The 20,877-nt window shown below is 48.7% G+C and overlaps 1 protein-coding gene across 8 annotated transcripts in view; it reads left to right on the top strand.

Moving 5' to 3' along the window:
• Positions 1 to 203: 203 nt before the first annotated feature.
• Positions 204 to 20,877, top strand: part of TMCC1 (transmembrane and coiled-coil domain family 1) — a 196,148-nt gene continuing 175,474 nt past the window's right edge. For 2 of the 8 annotated variants that reach the window (XM_077820936.1, XM_077820929.1), the window contains exons 1-2: positions 204 to 331; positions 11,220 to 11,464. The gene's annotated coding sequence lies outside the window, so the exon portion shown is untranslated. The other 6 variants (XM_077820937.1, XM_077820934.1, XM_077820930.1 and 3 more) reach the window with 5 other exon arrangements.

The following is a 20,877-nucleotide window of genomic DNA, read 5'->3' as shown; positions in this document are numbered from 1 at the left end:
CCTCCTTCAGTCAGGTGGGGCCAAATTCACACCTGGGAACCCCCCTCAACCCAAATCTCCCACGAGGGGGAGAGGGTCTCAAAACGCGGCTTCCACGAGGGGCGGGGCTTGCGCTGATTTGGGGAGAGGGCTCCGCCCACTGTTGGGGGCGTGTCCTCAGCTGGCCTAGCCCGCTGACGCCACACTGCGTGACCGACCTCGTTGTCTGCGTGGTGACGTAACGCGTTGCAGTGGGGCGGGACGGTTGGTGGTGGCGGCGCCGGGAGCCGGGAATGGGGCAGCCGCCGCCAGAGCAGCCGGGGACCGGGTGCTGCTTCCCGCCCCTAAGCCGGTAAGTGGCCCCTTCCCCGCCCCCGGCTGCAGGGGCTTCGGCTTCGCTCGCGCCCCCGGGGCCCTTCCACACCCCGCCCCCGTTCCCGAGCGCCCCTCCGCCCCCCCTTGCTCCCCTTCCACCTCCCCCGGTTCCCGAGCTCCCCTCCGCCCCCCCCGCTCCTCTTCAACCCCCTCCGGGCCCCAGCTCCCCTCCGCCCCCCCCCCGCTCCCCTACCGCCCTCCCCCCGGGCCCCAGCTCTCCTCCGCCCCCCCCGCTCCTCTTCAACCCCCTCCGGGCCCCAGCTCCCCTCCGCCCCCCCCGCTCCTCTTCAACCTCCTCCGGGCCCCAGCTCCCTCGCCCTCCCCTCCCCGCTCCTCTTTCAACCCCCCCGGGCCCCAGCTCCCCTCCGCCTCCCCGTCCCTTCACCCCCCCGGGCCACAGCTCCCCTCCGACCCCCCGCTCCCCTTCACCCCCCCGGGCCACAGCTCCCCTCCGCCCCCCTTGCTCCCTTCCACCTCCCCCGGTTCCCGAGCTCCCCTCCGCCACCCCCGCTCCTCTTCAACCCCCTCCGGGCCCCAGCTCCCTCCGCCCCCCCCGCTCCTCTTCAACCCCCCCGGGCCCCAGCTCCCCTCCGCCTCCCCCGCTCCCCTACCACCCGCCCGCGGGCCACAGCTCCCCTCCGACCCCCCGCTCCCCTTCCACCCGCCCCGGGCCACAGCTCCCCTCCGCCCCCCCCGCTCCTCTTCAACCTCCTCCGGGCCCAGCTCCCCTCCGCCCTCCCCCGCTCCTCTTCAACCCCCTCCGGGCCCCAGCTCCCCTCCGCCCCCCCCGCTCCTCTTCAACCCCCTCCGGGCCCCAGCTCCCCTCCGCCCTCCCCCGCTCCCCTACCGCCCTCCCCCGGGCCCCAGCTCCCTCCGCCCTCCCCCGCTCCCCTTCCACCCCCTCCGGGCCCCAGCTCCCCTCCGCCCCCCCCGCTCCTCTTCAACCCCCTCCGGGCCCCAGCTCCCCTCCGCCCTCCCCCCGCTCCCCTTCAACCCCCTCCGGGCCCCAGCTCCCCTCCGCCCTCCCCCCGCTCCCCTTCAACCCCCTCCGGGCCCCAGCTCCCTCCGCCCTCCCCCCGCTCCCCTTCAACCCCCTCCGGGCCCCAGCTCCCCTCCGCCCTCCCCGCTCCCCTTCAACCCCCTCCGGGCCCCAGCTCCCTCCGCCCTCCCCCGCTCCCCTTCAACCCCTCCGGGCCCAGCTCCCCTCCGCCTCCCCGCTCCCTACCGCCCTCCCCCCGGGCCCCAGCTCCCCTCCGCCCTCCCCCCGCTCCTCTTCAACCCCCTCCGGGCCCCAGCTCCCCTCCGCCCTCCCCCCGCTCCTCTTCAACCCCCTCCGGGCCCCAGCTCCCCTCCGCCCTCCCCCTGCTCCTCTTCAACCCCTCCGGGCCCAGCTCCCCTCCGCCCTCCCCCCGCTCCCCTACCGCCCTCCCCCGGGCCCCAGCTCCCCTCCGCCTCCCCCGCTCCCCTTCCACCCCCTCCGGGCCCCAGCTCCTCTCCGCCCCCCCCGCTCCTCTTCAACCCCCTCCGGGCCCCAGCTCCCCTCCGCCTCCCCCGCTCCCTTCCACCCGCCCCGGGCCACAGCTCCCCTCCGACCCCCCCGCTCCCCTTCCACCCGCCCCGGGCCACAGCTCCCCTCCGCCCCCCCGCTCCCCTTCCACTGCCCCGGGCCACAGCTCCCCTCCGCCCCCCCGCTCCTCTTCAACCTCCTCCGGGCCCCAGCTCCCCTCCGCCCTCCCCCCGCTCCTCTTCAACCCCCCCGGGCCCCAGCTCCCCTCCGCCCTCCCCCCGCTCCTCTTCAACCCCCCCGGGCCCCAGCTCCCTCCGCCTCCCCCGCTCCCCTACCACCCGCCCCGGGCCACAGCTCCCTCCGACCCCCCCGCTCCCCTTCCACCCCCTCCGGTTCTCGAGCTCCCTCCGCCACCATCGCTCCTCTTCAACCCCCTCCGGGCCCCAGCTCCCCTCCGCCTCCCCCCGCTCCTCTTCAACCCCCTCCGGGCCCCAGCTCCCTCCGCCCTCCCCCCGCTCCCCTTCCACCCCCCCCCGGGGCCCCAGCTCCCCTCCGCCCTCCCCCGCTCCTCTTCAACCCCCCCCCCGGGGCCCCAGCTCCCCTCCGCCCTCCCCCGCTCCTCTTCAACCCCCCCCCCCGGGGCCCCAGCTCCCCCCGGGGCCCCAGCTCCCCCCGGGGCCCCAGCTCCCCTCCGCCCTCCCCGCTCCTCTTCAACCCCCCCCCCGGGGCCCCAGCTCCCCTCCGCCCTCCCCCGCTCCTCTTCAACCCCCCCCCCGGGGCCCAGCTCCCCTCCGCTCCCCCCGCTCCTCTTCAACCCCCCCCGGGGCCCAGCTCCCTCCGCTCCCGCTCTCTTCAACCCCCGCCGGGCCCAGCTCCTCCTCGTCTCAACCCCCGCCGGGCCCAGCTCCCCGCTCCGCTCCTCTTCAACTCCCCCCACCGGGCCCCAGCTCCCCTCCGCTCCCCCGCTCCTCTTCAACTCCCCCCACCCGGGCCCCAGCTCCCTCCGCTCCCCCGCTCCTCTTCAACCCCCCCCCCGGGGCCCCAGCTCCCCTCCGCTCCCCCCGCTCCTCTTCAACCCCCCCCCGGGGCCCCAGCTCCCCTCCGCTCCCCCCGCTCCTCTTCAACCCCCCCCGGGGCCCCAGCTCCCTCCGCTCCCCCCGCTCCCCTTCAACCCCCCCGCTCCCCCGGGCCCCAGCTCCCCTCCCCCGCTCCCTTCCACCTCCCCGGTTCCAGAGCTCCCCTCCCCTCGCATCCCCCGCTCCCCTTCCACCCCCCCGGTTCCCGAGCTCCCCTCCGCATCCCCCGCTCCCCATCCACCCCCCCCGGGCCCCAGTTCCCCTCCGCACCCCCATCCACCCCCCCCGGGCCCCAGTTCCCCTCCGCACCCCCCGCTCCCATCCACCCCCACCCGGGCCCCAGCTCCCCTCCGCACCCCCCGCTCCCCATCCACCCTGCACCCGGGCCCCAGCTCCCCTCTGCCCTCCCCTCCGCTCCTCTTCACCCCCCCCCGGGCCCCAGCTCCCCTCCGCTCCCCTTCCACCCCCCTCTGCCTGCCCCAGCTCCCCTCTGCCTGCCCCAGCTCCCCTCTGCCTGCCCCAGCTCCCCTTCCACTCCCCCCCGGGCCCCTGCTCCCCTTCCACCTCCCCCGGTTCCCGAGCTCCCCTCCGCTCCCCTTCCACCCCCCTGGTTCCCGAGCTCCCCCCGCTCCCCTTCCACCCCCCCGGTTCCCGAGTGCCCCTGCGTCCACCCCCCCGCTCCCCTTCCACCCACCCCCCCGGGGCCCGAGCTTCCCTCCCGACCTCCCCGGGGCCCTTACATCTCCCCCAGGGCCCAAGTTCCTTTCGGTTCCCCCCTGCTCCACTTGTTCCCTGGGGTCCTTCTGTCCCCCTGATCTTCCCTTCGGTTCCTGCCCTGCTCCTCTTCCTTATATCTGGGGCCCGAGTTCCCCTTCTGTTCTCCCCTGCTCCTCTTCTGTCCTGCCTGTGGCTTGAGCTCCCCTTGTCCTCCCCACCACCCTGGGCACTTACATCCCCCTGAGGTCCCCTTCTGAACCCCCTGCTTTCCTTCGGTCCCCCCTGGGGCCTGAGCTTCTCCCCAACCCCCCTGGGACCCTTACATCTTCTCCAGGACCTGAACTCCCTCGGTTCCCCCCCTGCTCCACTTGTTCCCTGGGGCCCTTCCATCCCCCCCTTCCCCGGAGCTCAAACTGCCCTTCCGTCCCCACAAACTATCCTTCTGTCGCCCCCAGGGCCTGAGCTCCCCTCCATCCCTGCCCCCCTTCACTTATTCCACAGGGCCTGGAGCCCATGCTGTCCGCTCTGTCTCTCTGTCACAGAATCCCTCTGCCCTTCCTCCTCCCAGGCTGAGCGCTCGCATTTCTCTTCCTTTTGGGGGTTGAATCTACTTCTTTTCTCTTCCCAGATGGGTGAATTCTTTCCTGGAGGTCACTAATCCCCCTTCCAGCTGGTTGTTACCAGCCTCCACCCTTGCTTGGCCCTAAGGGTCTCTGGTCTCACTGCCCCAAAATAAACTGTCTGCTCTGGAGTGGGGGAGGAACAGGCCTTCCATCCAGTTGGAGGAGGGGGAGGATGTCTGGGGGGGAAAGTAGTAAGTCAAAGGGAGGGAGCAACTTCTCAGTATTGGTGTGCGGGGATGTGCCCCCTCAGCATTAGTAATCATATCCTGGAATAGTTTAATGTCACTGCCTCTTCTCCCTTAAATCTGTTGTTCAAACTGGCTCTTCTAATCCTACCCCACTGTGTTTCCTGCCATTGGAAACAACTTGTCTCTGCTCTTGCTTTCCAGGGTGGAATACCCATAGCAAGAATCAAATGCTTTAAATGGGCAGAGGAAAAAATGGGACTGTGCAAGGTTGTTTTGTTGTTAAACGTCAACTGAGACTGTTTGTATCATCAAGTTTCAGCATAAACGTGCTGGGCAGCGACTTTCTTGTTTGTCGTCTCCTTTTTTGGGAGGGATTGTTTAAAAAAAAATATCTGTGCTTGACACCTTTATGTTTTGGAGCTGTCTTGAATTTCGCAATGAAGGGAGTGAATAAGGCTGGGGGGAGTAGGAGGAGGAGAACTGTGAGTCAGATGCTAGTGTAGGTGAATCTAAGGAAAAGCAAGGGCTCCTTTTACTCAGCAGTGGATTATGGATGTGGTTCAGAGAGTGTGAAGTAACTGGTGGGGGCAGAGTTTCTGAGCTCCACCTTCTCTAGCTAATAGTTGAAAAGTAGTGGCCTTTGTGTGTCGAACTGGGCTTTGCTATGCCTTTGTGAAAGATGCTGCTTAAATCTACAGAAAATTTGAATATTTTGTGGGCCTTCAGTGCCAATGGTGATGCTGTGGTATCTTCAGATACTGTAGCAGCAACAGTTCTGCAAATGCCTAGATAACATGTTTTGGTTATTTGGCTTTTTTCCAGCTTCGTGGACAATTTCTGATTTCACTGGTTTTAGTACGGGCTAGTCTACACTTGGCAGCGCTTTAATGTGGCTCTGAAAAAGCCCACCTCCACGACTGTGCTCCCAGTGCTGGTGCACCATCTACGCTGGCACTTCACAGCGCGGAAACTTGCTGCGCTCCAGAAGCGGGGGTGGGAGTGTTCTTCGCACCCCGCAGCGAGAAAGTTGCAGTGCTGGTGTAGACAACCCCTAATTAAATGCTACGTGCGGGTATGTCCATTCCCCTCCCCCCCCGTTAACTATATTTCTTGTGTAAGAAGTCGAGTACTGAATGGAGTCTCACTTAATATATTGGTAGTCATCAAGGAATTAAAAAAATAGGCTGTAATTGTTTTTAAAATCACTTTCAGGGAAGGGATCAAGCATGAAAGACAGTTGTTTCAGCACACTGAGTGTATAAAGATATCAGGAAAAACAACGAGGAGTCCTTGTGGCACCTCCTCGTTATTTTTGCTGATACAGACTAACACGGTTACCACTCTGAAATATATTCAGGTTAGAGTAGGCTGTTGGCAGTTTTAACTATTGTGTATAGCTGCAATGACGCATGTAACACCTGAAACACATGATGAATCAAGTGTTTTCTGACAGATATGAAAACCAGGTTCCTGCTTCAGAGAGTTTACGGTTCCACAGTCAAAAACAAAACATGGGAGCAACAGATCATATGTAGTAGGTTGAGGAATCATTGGCACTGACAGGCAGCAAAGGGAGGATTTGAGTTTGTGGAGATTTGGAGTAGGAGGAGGCTGCATGGTCGACAGGAAGTAGAACGCTGTTGCATATACTGTATAGGGTGACTGCATGAGTGAAGGTGTGAACACCAGAGTGGAAATGGGAGAAGCGGAGAGAAGGTTAGGAGAAATGCAGAAGAGGAAAGTAACACTCTACCAGGAATTAAAATATCTGCTTGCTTAAGTGGGATGCACATACAGAAGGCTAAACCAGCCGTTTCAACAGAATGTAAGTTTTAAAAACATTTGTAGCTCTTTCCGTTTCTATAACACTCTGAAAGGGAATGACTGTAATAAGGTCTTCCTGAGTCTGTGAACAGATGATAGTGACCTAATGCTGCCATTGCTGCTTATAGCTCTTTTAGGGCATATCTACACTTACCTCCAGAACGATTGATCCACTGTGGGTCGATTTATCGCGTCTAGCGAAGACGCGATAAATCGAGCACTCTCCCGTCAACTCTGGTACTCCACTGGAGTGAGAAGTATAGGTGGAGTTGACGGTGGAGCGGCAGCAGTTGACCTACCGCAGTGAAGACACAGTGGTAAGTAGCTCTAAGTACGTTGACTTCAGCTACGCTATTTTCATAGCTGAAGTTACGTAACTTAGACCAACTTGGCTCACCCTCCCACCCCCAGTTTAGACCAGGCCTCAAGCTGCTTCAGAGTGCATTAACAAGGTTCATGATAGCGTCACAGTTGAGGAGACAGGGAAATTGAGCTCATCTCTATCTCACTTTGAGGCAGCTTTGAACAGCAGTAAAGCTACTCATGTGGGAGTGGGGACATAAAAGGAGGTTAACATAGGTTAGGTAGTAGAGACCATCCCATACACACAAAGCTGGCAGCAGGGGCATAAAAGCATCCACTTCTCCTTTGGAAAGGTTACAAGGGTGATGAAGGAGCAAATCAGCAGACACCATCTACCTTTGCTGTAGCTACCCAACTGATGCTGAATGGTTCTCTTTTTTATTAGTCTGAGGATGGAGTGGGGGCTTCCAGTTTATATTGGACACCTATTGACCAGTGGTTGATATGACCTGGTCGGAATCCCAATGCCTCTTTTTTGCTGTGGCATAGCCAAATGTTAATGTTTGTTCTCTTGCTGGGGTGTTTCTGTTGCTCCCCCTGGGTAGTAGCGTTAGTCCCCTGATAGACATCTTTTTAACTATCATACAGTTTTGTTTCTGAGCACCTCCTAATTTAATTACTGTAGTTCGCTGAGCCAGTATAATCTGGAAGTGACAAATACATGGAAACAGGTGGAAGATGATCTTTTTGTCACTGATGCTCCCTGACTGACTAGGCTTGGTGATGAGTCAAACAGGACTCCAAGGCTTCACACTACTTCAATAATAATTAAAAGGGTGTAAAGTTTCCTATTGCAGTGATGGCTGTACATTTTTCAGGCTATTTTGTATGTTAATTGTAACTTTTTCCAGCTGGAAAAATAGACACAGTATATACTAAAAATACCCAAACTAACTAGTTTTTGGCAAGTATGCTAAAGTCATACATATTTCAAATGCTTCATGTTTCAGACCTACAATAGGTGTGAGTGAATCTCAATGAAGTGTAGTATTTAATTGTTGGATCCTAAGTTACAACTTACGTAGGCTGTGGTAGTACAGAAAATGTGCTGGAAGTTTTCCAAACACAGTGGAAGACAAATTCCGAGAGAATTGTTGCACACTATGCAATGCTTACAGATGGGTTAACTGTACTGCTTTGGCTGTCTGTCTCTGAAATTTACACTGTGACTGAGCTTCCTGTTGAAGTGTTCACACTTTAAGTAGTTGAACTTGGTGTTTGTATCTTGCTGTGATCACTTACAGAATAGTGGTTGTTAGGTAAGTCACTGCTGAAAATTGAGTTGAAAAGTAAAACTGACCAGCATCCAAAGTTAAAACTCACTACTTAGATTTCTACACTACCTAAGGGTTTCTTCTGATTTCCGAAGGATCTTTTCCTTCTTCCCACTGTTTTCTCTGTCTTGCATATACCCCCTCATTTATGGTCCCATATGTACTCCTGAGGGAATTCTGCGCCATTGTGCATGTGCGGAATTGATGTCCCCTGCAGATTTCTTTGCTTCCACGTAGAAAAATGACTTTCTGACAGGGAAGCCGCAAGAGCGGTCATGCACCCCTCCCCAGCAGTGCGGGTGCATCATTTCAGGTGCCCAGGGCAGCCAGCGGAGAGGTAAATCACAGCGGGGTGGGGAGCCCCCGGCCAGTCGCTCTTACCCTGCACCAGGCTCAGCTGCTAATCCCAGCTGGGCTGGTGGTGGGGGAGGTTGGGATTTCCATTTCCCCTGCAAGGAGCAGCTGGACTGGGGCCAGGTTAGCTCCACCCCCAGAAACCTCCCCCAGCTGCAAAAAGCTCTGCGCGCGCACCCTGCCCCTATCACTCCTCAGCTGCGGGAGAAGAGGGGTCACTGTACAGGAATCTGCGTCCCTGTCCACCCAACTCCTGTGCATCTGGACCCCCCTCCCTCCCCCGCACCCAGACCACACCACTGAGCCTCACCCCTTACATCCAGAGCCCCCCTGGATGAGGACCTTCCTGCCAAGCCTCACTCTCCCTACATCCAGACCCCTGCTGAGCCCCCTCACCCCCTGCATCCAGAACCTCCATGCACCCAGATCCCCCTGCAGAGCCCCACCCTGTGCATCTGGACCTCCACCCCTGCACCCAGATCACTCCCTGCTGAGCCCCCCCGACTTGAACCCTCAACCCGCTGAGCCACACCCTCTGCATCCAGACCCCCACCCCTGCACCCAGACTGCCCCCTGCACTGGACTACCCCGATGAGCCCCTTGACTCCCACACCACTGAGCCCCAGCCAGCTACACCTGGAACCCCATCCCACCAAGCCCCACTCTCCCAGTATCCAGACCCCCTGCTTCATGAAACTAATTTTATCCCCATCCCCTAACTTCAACCTTTCTCTTATTAGAAATGTCTTATTTGACATACCTTTGCAGATTCACACACATCAGTTAAATGAGTATTTGTTGTAAACCCAAGATTTAGTGGCTGGTAAATCAGCTATTAGGAAAAAAGTTTAGAGTTGAAAGTTACTGTAAAAGTTGGCAGCCTGGGAACAGTGATACATGATCCAAAATAAGCTTCTGGGTCAAGTCTATGGTCTAAATGGTTTGTTTAATATTAAGAAAAATCTAACCGTTTTAAAAAACTGGATATTGTCTCTGTACTACAAATCTGTTCAACAAAAAAATTAAGAATTTTTAATCCTCAGACTTAATCATCTGGTCAGGAAGGTTAAAATGATAGGTCAGTAATTTATACAAAGAGCATACAGCCAAAGTCTTTCCTGCTTTAGAAAGAAATTTATATCACCAAGCAGTACATATTAACACTCTTGTATATTCTTTTTGAATTATTTTCCTTTAACATGCTGCTAGGAGAAAATAAAACAAAACCCAAGGAGGTACCTAGATACAGAAATTTGTAAATAATCTATAGTTCAAAGCAAATAAATTCAGTAACAAGACTGAAATTCTTGAGTACTTGTGTGATATGGCATCATATGCTGAGTCTCAGGTCATACCCATGCTGGGACTGACTTCCATTGTTTACTATTTCACTCAGCAGTATGGACAGTGATCATTTTATAATGTAGTAGGCTATTCCTTAGTATATAATGAGGCTTTTTATAGTATGATTCTGAGGGATTGTATGGAATGGCTGCCCAAGAGCCTGGATCCCTGTTTGTGGGCTCAATCCTTTAGACATGAAGGAGGAAATGCTTTTAAAACAGTGTGCAGAAAGCTTATCTGTATGTCTGCTTAATGGAAATTATACAGCTGAATCTCTCCCTTTCAGGATAGATTGTAAATGAGTTTTCTAAAGGGGAACAATTTTTCCAAAGTAGAATATTCCATCCTATATCTGCTAAATCCTGTGGAATATGAACTGAAGCAGTGCTATTTGAGTTGGCACACAGTTCAGTGCCTAGGTGGCTTGTTCATAGCTTTTGTCAGGCCTTAGTGGTCTGAAACTGACAAATCTCTGGTCATTTTCATGGCTGCTGTCCAGAACCCTAAGGGCAGTCCTGAAAAATAAGTCTCCAGTTTGCTGGTGTTTGGCAGAGCTGATCAGAAACAGATACTCGGGCTATTCATAGGGGGAGAGACTCCAAAAATGGAGATGGCAGAAGAGGAAGGATAGGGGAAACACCCCAACAATTAGAAGCCACTGGTATGGTGAGAGGGTGGGGTAAAAGATAGAATAGTCTCCCAACAGTGGTGTGGAGGGAGATTTGAAATGTATCAGACTGGAAAAGGTTAAACTTTGAGCAGAGTTCAGGGCAGTATGTTTGTAGGAGTCCAGGCAGCTTAGGTTGAGGACTAAGGTTGGGCTTTTCACCAGGGTCTCATAAGCATGGATGAAAGACAAGACACTTTCTTTCTCCTTATTCGGTTCTGACAGGTTTCTGGTAAAACTTTCAAATCTGTAAAAGGGGGGAGGGAGAGGACAAACAAGTTGTTCTTACAGGGCAGTCTGATCTGATCTTTCACTTTTAAGTTACTGTTTAGGATTAGATTTTTTTTAAAAAAAAAAATAGGTGCACATAATTTACACAAGCACTTACCACAATTACATTTGCGAACAGTATAGTTCTGTGTATTTATGCACATGCAATTATGAACATTTTGGGCCTTGGATTCCTTGAAGCAGAGACACTTTTTACATGTCCATGAAACAAGGTAGTCTGTGCTATGATGGTAACACAGTCCATAATAGTTACAAATTCTTGAGGTTTAAAGAACTTTTACTCTTCACCCCCTACTTCACCATCTCTACATTGATAGCTCAAAGTGACTGGCTTGGGTGTTAATTTTAATGGATTCTTTTTCTGTCTTTGATTTCAAATGTGGTGGTGTTTAACAAGGCATTAAGTATCAGGGGGTAGCCATGTTAGTCTGTATCCACAAAAACAACAAGGAGTCCGGTGTTGTTTTTAACAAGGCATTGGCACTTACGTCAAAAGCTCAGTGTTCCAAGTAATAGTTAATTCTCTTTCCTCTGCATCAGACTTTTTGACTTAGCAGAGCATGAGTATATGTCTGTGAAACAGCAGCAATCAGCTATTAATAATTTTTCTGTTTCTTGCTATGCTTGTTAATTCCAGCAGGTCTTATTCCTGTACAAAGAAGCATTTTTGTGGAGGGTTTGCTCTGAAACTGACCTAAAGTATTAACTACAGCTGTCTGCAAATCTAGAAGGCAAATTACACCCACACCTCAGACTGTGTCCTATTTCCGATGGAATTTATCTCCAACTTTTTAAAATGAAACTTTTTTTGAAGATTTTTGGATTATAACTGCGAGCACTTCTATGCAAGAAAAGAAGAGTTAATGTGGTTATTTGTTGGAGGTATGTATGCTTCTTAGCATCATTTTATTTAAAAAAAATAAAAGATAGTGTAAGTCCTAAATAATGCATTTTTTTTAAAAGTGGGAAATAAAACAATGGCACTTGGTTACTAGAGCCAGAAACTGGTGGTGTCACCTTGCAGTGTAGGCAATGAAACACAATTTCAGTTGCACAGGAATTGGAAAGTAAAGAAGCCCTGTAGTAAATTGTTATATAGCTGAACAGAAAGCAAACTCTTGAAACCTGGGCTCCCCCTTGCTGTAGTTAAACAATGTTTTTATTTGTGTAGTGGAGGAAAATCAAACTAGAAAGAAAATATGTTCTGACAGGTTTTTTTTCCTTTCCTTGGGAAAAAGAACCCTTGACATGCAGTTCTTAAATACATATTGCTAAAATATAAAGAACTTTGGAGAATAAATTGGATGAATGTGCACTGATGCATCACTAGCACCAGAATATCAGAATTGCATTATATGTAAGATGACCTCATTTGAACCTACTGCAGGAATCTTCTAAAGGTTTCTTTCAAAAAAGCGAGTTATTTTGTAGCTGATGTCCTATATCCACACATTTTCACTCCTTTAAGTAACAGTGATTTAGAACTTTTATAGAGCTTTTAATTTTCAGTGTTTTATTAACATAGCTAATCTCTCAGTGCTTCTCTGAGGCAGATGGTATTTTCACCATTTTATAGATGAAGACACAGGCATAGAGATGAAAAGTCTCTTCCAAAATCAGAAGGTGTCTGTATTAATGGTGACTAGAACTGGGGCATACCTGATTCATATTCCTTGTGCTAATGCCTTGTCTGTCAACCATTTAGTCTGAAACAAAATTAAAATACTTTCTATTTCATCCCAAGATCTCAAAGTGCTTTATGAACATTAGTAATCTTCACAGCACCCCTTTGTGAGATAGGTAAATATTATCCTTCTCTTACAGAATTCAACAGGCTCAGAGAAGTAGTAACTTTCCCAAGGTCACAAGTCCATCAGAGCCAGGATTCCCTATCATGTGTGAGCTACAAGACCATCCTCCACATATAACATAATGGGAACAGGAAAAGAGACTTGATTGTCCCATGAAAATGCCTCCCTGCTTGGGGGCTAGAGAGCAGTCAGCAGTTTACCTGACTATTTGCCTTCCAGTTCCATTTAGCTGAGTCTCTTTCTTACATTAAGAAAAAAAGAACCTGAAATATATTATTTCCATCCATTAGGTTTGTATCTTCAAGCCTTGAGGAAACACTGCGTGTGCAATGATACTACCTACTGTCTTTTCTCCTTATGAATCTTTATAAATACTGCCATCTTTTCTCTCCATCTTGGACTTTCATGTTGACATCCACTAACAGTGGCAGGCAGAAAATCTACTTCCACCTCGCTATGGTGTAATTTAGCCAAGGCAGGTCTTTGTTCTAGAAGAGTATGATGGTTCAACCTCTTTTATTTGCAGGGGGAGGGGGACGAGAGGAAGAGAAGGAAAGGCCTGTTAAAGGTTGGTGTGTAACTGAAATATACAACATGCTACATGACCTAGGGCATTTTTACACTAATTTAATACATATTACGGAGCATACGTAACATCCTGAAATTCAAATGGGGGCAGAGGCAGAAAATTTAAAATGCTGTGGGAATTAATTTCTCTAGCATAGCAGCATTGCTTAGTGCAGGGGTGGCCAACCTGTGGCTCTGGAGCCTTATGCAGCTCTTCAGAAGTTAATATGTGGCTCCTTGCATAGGAGCTGTCTCCGGGGCTGGAGCTACAGGTACCAACTTTCCACTGCTCAACCCCAGCCCTTTACCCCAAGGCCCCCGCCCCTTCCTGCTCCCTCTCCTGTGCCTGCTGCACCCTTGCTCCTCCCCCCTCCATCCCAGAGCCTCCTGTACAGGGCGAAACAGCTGATCGCAGCAGGCAAGGAGGCACAGGAAGAGAGGGGGAGGTGCTGATCAGCAAGGCTGCCGGCAGGTAGGAGGTGCTGGGAATGGCAGAATGGGGGGAAAGGGGGCTGATGAGGGCTGCTGATTTATTTCTTTGGCAATGTACATTGGTAAATTCTGATCCCCTTCTCAGGCTCAGGTTGGCCACCCCTGGTTTAGTGAATGAGTTGCCACCTCAAGCATTTCTCATTTTGATGACCTTTCATCCCCTCCCACATCCCAGAGGCAACTGCTCTGCTTCAGCTGCGAACTGTCTTCATGTGGGGACGCAAACAGTGCATTGACTGTGGGTGAGCTTTGGCCAGTTTGGCTTACTGAAATTTTACAGGTGCTTGGAGAATATTGGTTGTGGCCAGTGGACTAGATCTGTACACCCTAGGCTTGTAGAATTTTAGAGGAAATAACCAATCCCCTCTAAGGGAAGCGCAAGGTGCCAGTGTCTGTCAAATGAGTGATTGTTAGGCCCTTGATCAAGAAACATCCTAGATCGTGATCTTGCTTACTATGTCCCTCCCCGAAGCTCCACTTAGGCCTTGTGTACACTGCCACTTTACAGCGCTGCAACTTTCTAGCTCAGGGGGGTGAACCCCCCCTTCTGCCGAGCACTGCAAGTTTCAGCGCTGTAAAGTGGCATTGTAGACAGTTCACCAGCACTGGGATCCACACTCCTTGTTTTTTTTAAACAATGCTGGGAGAGCTCTCTCCCAGTGCTGGGGCTGTGACTACACAGCTGTGGCAGCAGTTTAACGTTGCTAGTGAAGACATACCCTTAGGATGAGGTTATTGGGAGGGTCAGGGATAGACTTGCATGCAGTGGCTTTTAACCTTTCCTTCGAAGACCCTGTGTTACACCAGAAATATTTTCAAACCCCCTCCTATCTAGCTGTAAAGAAGGGGAGAATGGTCAAATCAGGACCCCCAAAATCTGCTCAGTCCCATTGGAGATGGTGGATTACCTGTGCTCTGGCAATATTTGAAGTCCTCAGATTTCCCTCCCCCTGTGCTTTTCCATATACAGTTTCAGGCCAAATCTCTATTGGTTTTGTTCATTGGTTTTCTGCTAGTGATGGACAAAGGATAGTTGTACAGACTGACTCTTAAATCAATTGACAGCCTTCGTTGTTGCTGTTTACTTTTTCAGGCAGTGGAAATGTAGACTGGATCACTCAAGTGATTGTTCTTTGCTTTTTTTTTTAGAGATACCATAGGCACAGATGTGTAACTCCTAATCCTAAGGGCTATCTTAGCTTTCCATAGCACTGTATTGTCATACCTCCTGTTATGTATTTTGTACGGTTGGCATAGGTAGTAAATTCTACAAATCCTTTTAATTTGATCCAGTGTAATGGCTCTACATTCCCATTGCCTGTCCGGGATAGGCATTTGGATTAGTATGACCTGGTTGAAACTTGACATTGGCTTTCAGTGGAGTAGCTTAACAGTAAGGCAGGGATGGTGCATGGGGCGGTATAATAATGAAGGGCTTTGCTGCTGCTTTAAGAAGGCTCATGATTTAGGGCTTCTCTTGTATTCCCCTTTTCTCCTGGTGTTCCAGCTTGCTTCAACGACCAAAGTATTTTTCTGTCTGTACTTGGTATGAGCATTGTGATCATTCCCTCAAGTATGGCCCTTTGCCTAGTTATCCCTGCTTTAATGACCTCCAGATTGGATTACAGTGGTGCTAAATGGGGCTACACAAGCAAACTGTGGCTATGTAATAGCTCACAGCTTAGCAAGGCTGGCAGGAGGGACTCCATTCAAAACATTGCACTAAATAGTGTGCTGTTGACATTTGATGTTTAATAGCTTACCAAGGCTCCATAGGCTGCGCTGGCTGCATGTTCACTTCTGGATGCAATTTAAGGTGTTGATCTATAAAGCCCTAGGAGGTGAAAGCTAATTGAGACCTGCCTTTCTCTGTGCCCCTCTTTGGCAGTTAAGGTCAACAGATAGATTCTTGCTAATAGACCTGTGAGAGAAATAGCATATATGGGAATACAGACCTGATACAAACTCTATTTTTATTGTAAATAGGTTTTATCTTAAAGCTTTGCAGTACCTTTTTTCTATCAAGATGGAAACTTCTAAAGATAAGCTGTTTGATCTAACATCCAATTCCTAAAAAAAAAAAATACATTACTTTTAAGACGATATCTGGTCACATGTTCAAATATGTTAATTTTGATTGATGAATATTGAGTGGCTGTTAGTTGCCAGGGTCCTTTAAATTATTTTTGTAGGACTTTGTGCATAACTTTCAATACACTGGTGACGGTCACCCTTTCACTCGGAGGGTTGATAAAAATTTATTTTTAAAATTTACATTAATACAGATTGATTTTTAAAAAACTGTTTAAAGTATGAAGTTGACAGCCTATGCTAAGGCCTACATTTGTAATCTAATATTTTTTGTATTTAATTTAAAGGACTTCAAGCAGTAAATTGCTGCTGAGTTTTAAAGGAACTTGATGTATAAGATTATAAGAGTTGAAGAGTTTTGAACCACCTGTTATCTTAGGCTACGTCTGCACTACAAAATTATGTTTACCTAACTTGTGTCGGCGTAGAGCTACCGCAGTTATTAAATTGCTTGTGTATGCACGCTTGACTCCTTGTGTCTGCAGTGCGTCTTCACCAGGCGTGCATGTATTAATTGTATTATCATTGTGGGACTGCTCCTGAAAGCCAGTAACAGTTGACATAAGCAACGCAGTCGATGTCTACACTACCACGGTAAGTTGACCTGTGCTACGCAACTCCAGCTAGATGGATAACGAAGCTGGAGTCGACGTACAGTAGGTCAAGTTACTATGGGGTCTACACCCTGGGCGGTCTATGGGAGAGTTTCTCCCATTGACTTACCTTACTCTTCTTGTCGGGGGTAGAATACAGGGGTTGACTGGAGAGCGATCTGCTGTCGATTTAGCGGGTCTTTACTGGATCTGCTAAATCAATTGCCAGTGAATCGATCTCACAGCGTCAATCCGGGCTGTAGTGTAGATGTAGCCTGAGTTTCAACACTGACCTGTTGACCTAATTACATAGACTATGACTCTACTGCAGTGGTTTTCAACCTGTGGTCCGTGGACCCCTGGCCGTCCACAGACTGATTTCCAAAGCCCTCCATTTGAAGATTTTTAGGGGTCCGCAAATGAAAAAAGGTTGAAAACCACTGCACTATACCACTCGTGGAGGTAGCATTACTAAATCAGCATAGAGAGGCACTTAGGTCAGCGGGAGCCAAATTTAAATGAAGACACTTGCGCAGCTAGGTTAACTCAAGGTACTTTGTCGCCCTAACTGTGTCGTGTAGACCTGGCCTTATTTTTCTGTTTTTGTCCTTGTTAGCTGAGAGGTGTCCCAGCCTTTTTATTCTTTAATTTTAGGGTGTGATGGTGTGCATAGCGTGCATGAGCACTTGTAAAGTCCGCACAGGGAAGGCACTAGAAAATTACCCTAACTTAAATAGCCCTCAACACAGTCTCATAAAGATAATTAGACTATGTGCTATCTTCTGAGAGTCCCAAGAAACTTAAAACTGTCAGCTGTAAACTGCCAAACAGGTTGTCCCAGGAGGAAGTTTTGTAACTGGTTCTGAGGTTATGGTTCCGATATTAGATACTTTTTTTTTCAGTGTTAAAATATTTAACCAGCTCCAAGTTCTGATTTGATTCACTTTGATAAAATTCTTTAGTTTATAATAAATTGACAGTCACCTCCTTAGCTGCTTTCTTTAAGATTTATAAGGGTTATTTGTTGTATTATGCTGATAATTCGTCAAATGTGATTTAATATGAATCCAATATTGATGCTAACTCTGATTTCATCTTGATTGGACAATTGTATTGTTTTTTTAGTTTAGCATTACAAACAGTAGCCTAGTTTTAGTGATATCTATGCTTTTATTTTGTTTAATAAATTGTTTAAGAAGACATTGAGTCACATTTCTTTCAATAAGCAATGTGGGTCCAGAATCCTTGAGTGTATATTAGCGGATCAGCCTACAAGCCTGACCAGTTACCCCAATTAGTCCTGAGCTACACTGCCGGGGGGGAGGGGGGTTTCGAACTAAGATATGCAACTTCTGCTACGCTATTCGCATAGCTTAAGTCAAAGTATCTTAGTTCGAGTTACCTGGCTGTCCTCACGGCGGCAAGTCGACCGCAGTGGCTCCCCCATCGACTCCGCTTACTCCTCCTGCCGAGGTGGAGTACAGGCGTTGATTTGGGGATCGATTTATCGCGTCTAGACAAGACACGATAAATTGATCCCCAATAGATTGATCACTAGCTGCTGAGCTGGTGGCTAGTGAAGATGTACCTTTAGTCTTTGATTCTGAAAGGCCTTAGATGTGGGCAGAGTGTTTTCTATGGGCTGCCCTTAACTTTGGAGCTTGCTTCACACATTGGTCAGTAGTCTGATTATCAGGGCATAGTGAAAGCCGATTTGTTTACTCAAGCCTTCAAATGAGTTTGGCAGATGGGGAAAGTTGTGTTTTTTAGAGATGGTTCTAGTTACTGGTTTGAGACATTGCCTCTACATTAATCATTCCTGTTGTAGCTGTAAGCTTGGAGTGTCCTTATAGCTAGTTATTGGCATCATAACACTTACAACTATTTATTATTTGTATTACCATAGTGCAAACTGACTTGTTGTAAATGCACCTAGGGGTTTATGCGATGGACAAATGACAGGCTCAAAGGAGTATGTTAGTTCTTTTGTATAATCCTCTGTCAGTTTTTAATTACTCTTGTACAGAGGCCTTAAAAATTGATCGTAGTCCTTCTTATTCAGGCACATCATCTACATGCCTGTCTTTAATATGCTAAAACCCAAAAGATTACTCATTTAAAAAATGTGCCCAAAGTGAGTGGGTAAGTAGATTTTTGTAAGGGTAAGTAGTAGCTGTGGGCTTTTTTTTTTAAGGTCATCAGTCAGGTGTCTTTGGGAAGATATAGTGAATTTGAACTCGTACACTGCCTCTGGCTACATGAGCCATTGTAACTTCATAGCAGAATGCCCTAATCCAGTTGCATAGACCTCCTTTCTCCTCTTGGCCCATGGGCCATAGACTTAACTGTTTCTAAAGGATGAAGTTCAGTTTTAGCAATCACTGAATACTTTTTTCTGAATGTAATTGATCTGCATTTTGTAGTTCACACCTTGCCACTGAGATTGTCCAACATCCTTTTTTAATATCACTATAGACAATAGAAACAAAAGAAATAGAACAGAATTTTATGTATAGTGGCAGGGAGAGTCTGAGATCCAGGCTTTTTTCTCTATCTAGTAATATTTAATTTGTCTTCAAAATGCTATAAAAATTAATTCAGTATCAATAAAATGATGTAGGAATGCCTCCTCAGTTTCTATAATACTGGTTTGTTTGTAGTAACTTATATGGTAATTTTCCTTCTAGATTTAAGTGTTTCCAATCTCAAAGTGTAGTATTTGGAGATATAGTCATGTCATATAACACTCTTTCCATTCCACTAGTATCTCTGGAGGATGTTAAACAGCAGCTACTAAAGTTAGACATTTTAAAATCAAAAGGTTTAGATAATTTAGATCCAAAAGTTTTTATAAAGGCAGTTGTGGAGTGGGCTGGACTGTTAATGTTGGGTTTTCAATAAGCGTTGAAACGCAAAGTTCCATAAGAAAGTTAATGTTGTGCCAATATTTAAAAAGGGGAAACTGGATGACTTGGTAAATTATAGGCCTGTTGGTCTGACATAGATTTTGGGCAAGATAATGGAGCGGCTGATACACAAGTCGATTAATACAGAATTAAAGGAGGGTAATATAATTAATGCTAGTCAACATGGATTTAGGAAAAATAGATCCCTGTCAAACTAACTTGGTATACTTTTTATGAGATTATAAATAAGGTAATAGTATTGATGTAATATATTTAGATTTCTGTGAGGAGCGGGACTTTGGTATCACATGACATCTTGATTGAAAAACTAAGAGGATATAAAATTAACATGACACATGAAATGGATTAAAAGCTGGCTGATAGGTCTCACAATGTAACTAAATGGGGAGTAACTGAACTGGTGTATTTCTAATGGGGGTCCTGCCGGAATTAGTTCTTAGCCCTCTTCGATTTAACGTTTTTATCAGTGACCTGGAAGAAAACAGTCATAGCTGATAAAGCTGCAGAGATACAAAAATTGGGGGAGTGGTAAATAATGAAGAAGAAACGTCACTGATTCAGAGAACTCAGGATCATTTACTAAACCGTGCACACACAATGTATTTTAATACAGGTAAATATATGAATATAGGAACAAATGATGGAGGCCATCTTTTGGATGGGGCGCTCTATCCTGGGAAGCAGTAACTCTGAAAAAGATTTGGGGGTCGTGGTGGGTAATCAGCTGAACATGAGCTTTCAGTGTGACGTTGTGGTCGAAAGAGTTAATGCAATCATGGGAAGCATAAACAGGAATCTCAAGTAAGAGCAGAGGTTATTTTACCTCTGTATTTGGCACTGGTGCAGTCACTGGTGTTACACTGTGTCCAGTTCTGGTGCCCACAATTCAAGAAGAATGTTGATAAATGGGAGAGAGTTCAAAGAAGAGCCACAAATGATTAAAGTTTATAAGACATTCTTTATAGTGATAGACTTAGCGATCAATCTGCTTAACCTAACAAAGAGAAGGTTAAAGGGGAGCCTTGATCGCAGTCTAGAAGTATCTACTTGGGGAACAAATATCTTCTAATAGGCTCTTCAGTCTAGCAAGGGGGTCAGCAACCTTTCAGAAGTGGTGTGCCACGTCTTCATTTATTCATCTAATTTAAGGTTTCACATGCCAGTAATACATTTTAACGGGTTTGGAAGGTCTCTTTCTATAAGTCTATAATATATAACTAAACTATTGCTGTATGTAAAGTAAATAAGGTTTTTAAAATGTTTAAGAAGCTTAATTTAAAATTAAATTAAAATGCTGAGGGCCCCGTCTCCACCCCTGGACCGGTGGCCAGGACCTGGGCAGTGTGAGTGCCACTGAAAATCAGCTTGCGTGCCGTACCGCCTTTGGCGTGCATGCCATAGGTTGCCTACCCCTGGTCTAGTAGAAGAAAGGCTGAAAGTTGAAGCTATACAAATTCAGATGGGAAATAAGGCATAAAATGTTAACAGTTAAATTATTCCAGTGGTTAATAACTCTATCAAAGGTTGTGGTGGATTCTCAAGCACACCATTTTTAGAAAAATAGCCAATCTTGACTTAAAGATCTGTTCTAGGAATTATTTTGGGGAAGTTCTGTGACCGGTGTTACACAGGAGGCAATTGGACTAGTAGGCGATTGTAATCATCCCTTCTGGCCTTGAAATCTATGACTCTAAATATAAACCTACTGATGTTTTCATACTGGATTAAAAGAATAGAATGCTCCTAAATTGATTGTGCAATGTATTTTAATCACTTATGTTAGTTTTCATATGTCCAAACAGCTGACTGGATTG

This window comes from Eretmochelys imbricata, chromosome 7, assembly GCF_965152235.1.
Source record: "Eretmochelys imbricata isolate rEreImb1 chromosome 7, rEreImb1.hap1, whole genome shotgun sequence".
Taxonomy (NCBI): domain Eukaryota; kingdom Metazoa; phylum Chordata; order Testudines; family Cheloniidae; genus Eretmochelys; species Eretmochelys imbricata.
The sequence above is the reverse complement of the archived record's forward strand: the minus strand, read 5'-3'. Positions and strand labels throughout refer to the sequence as shown.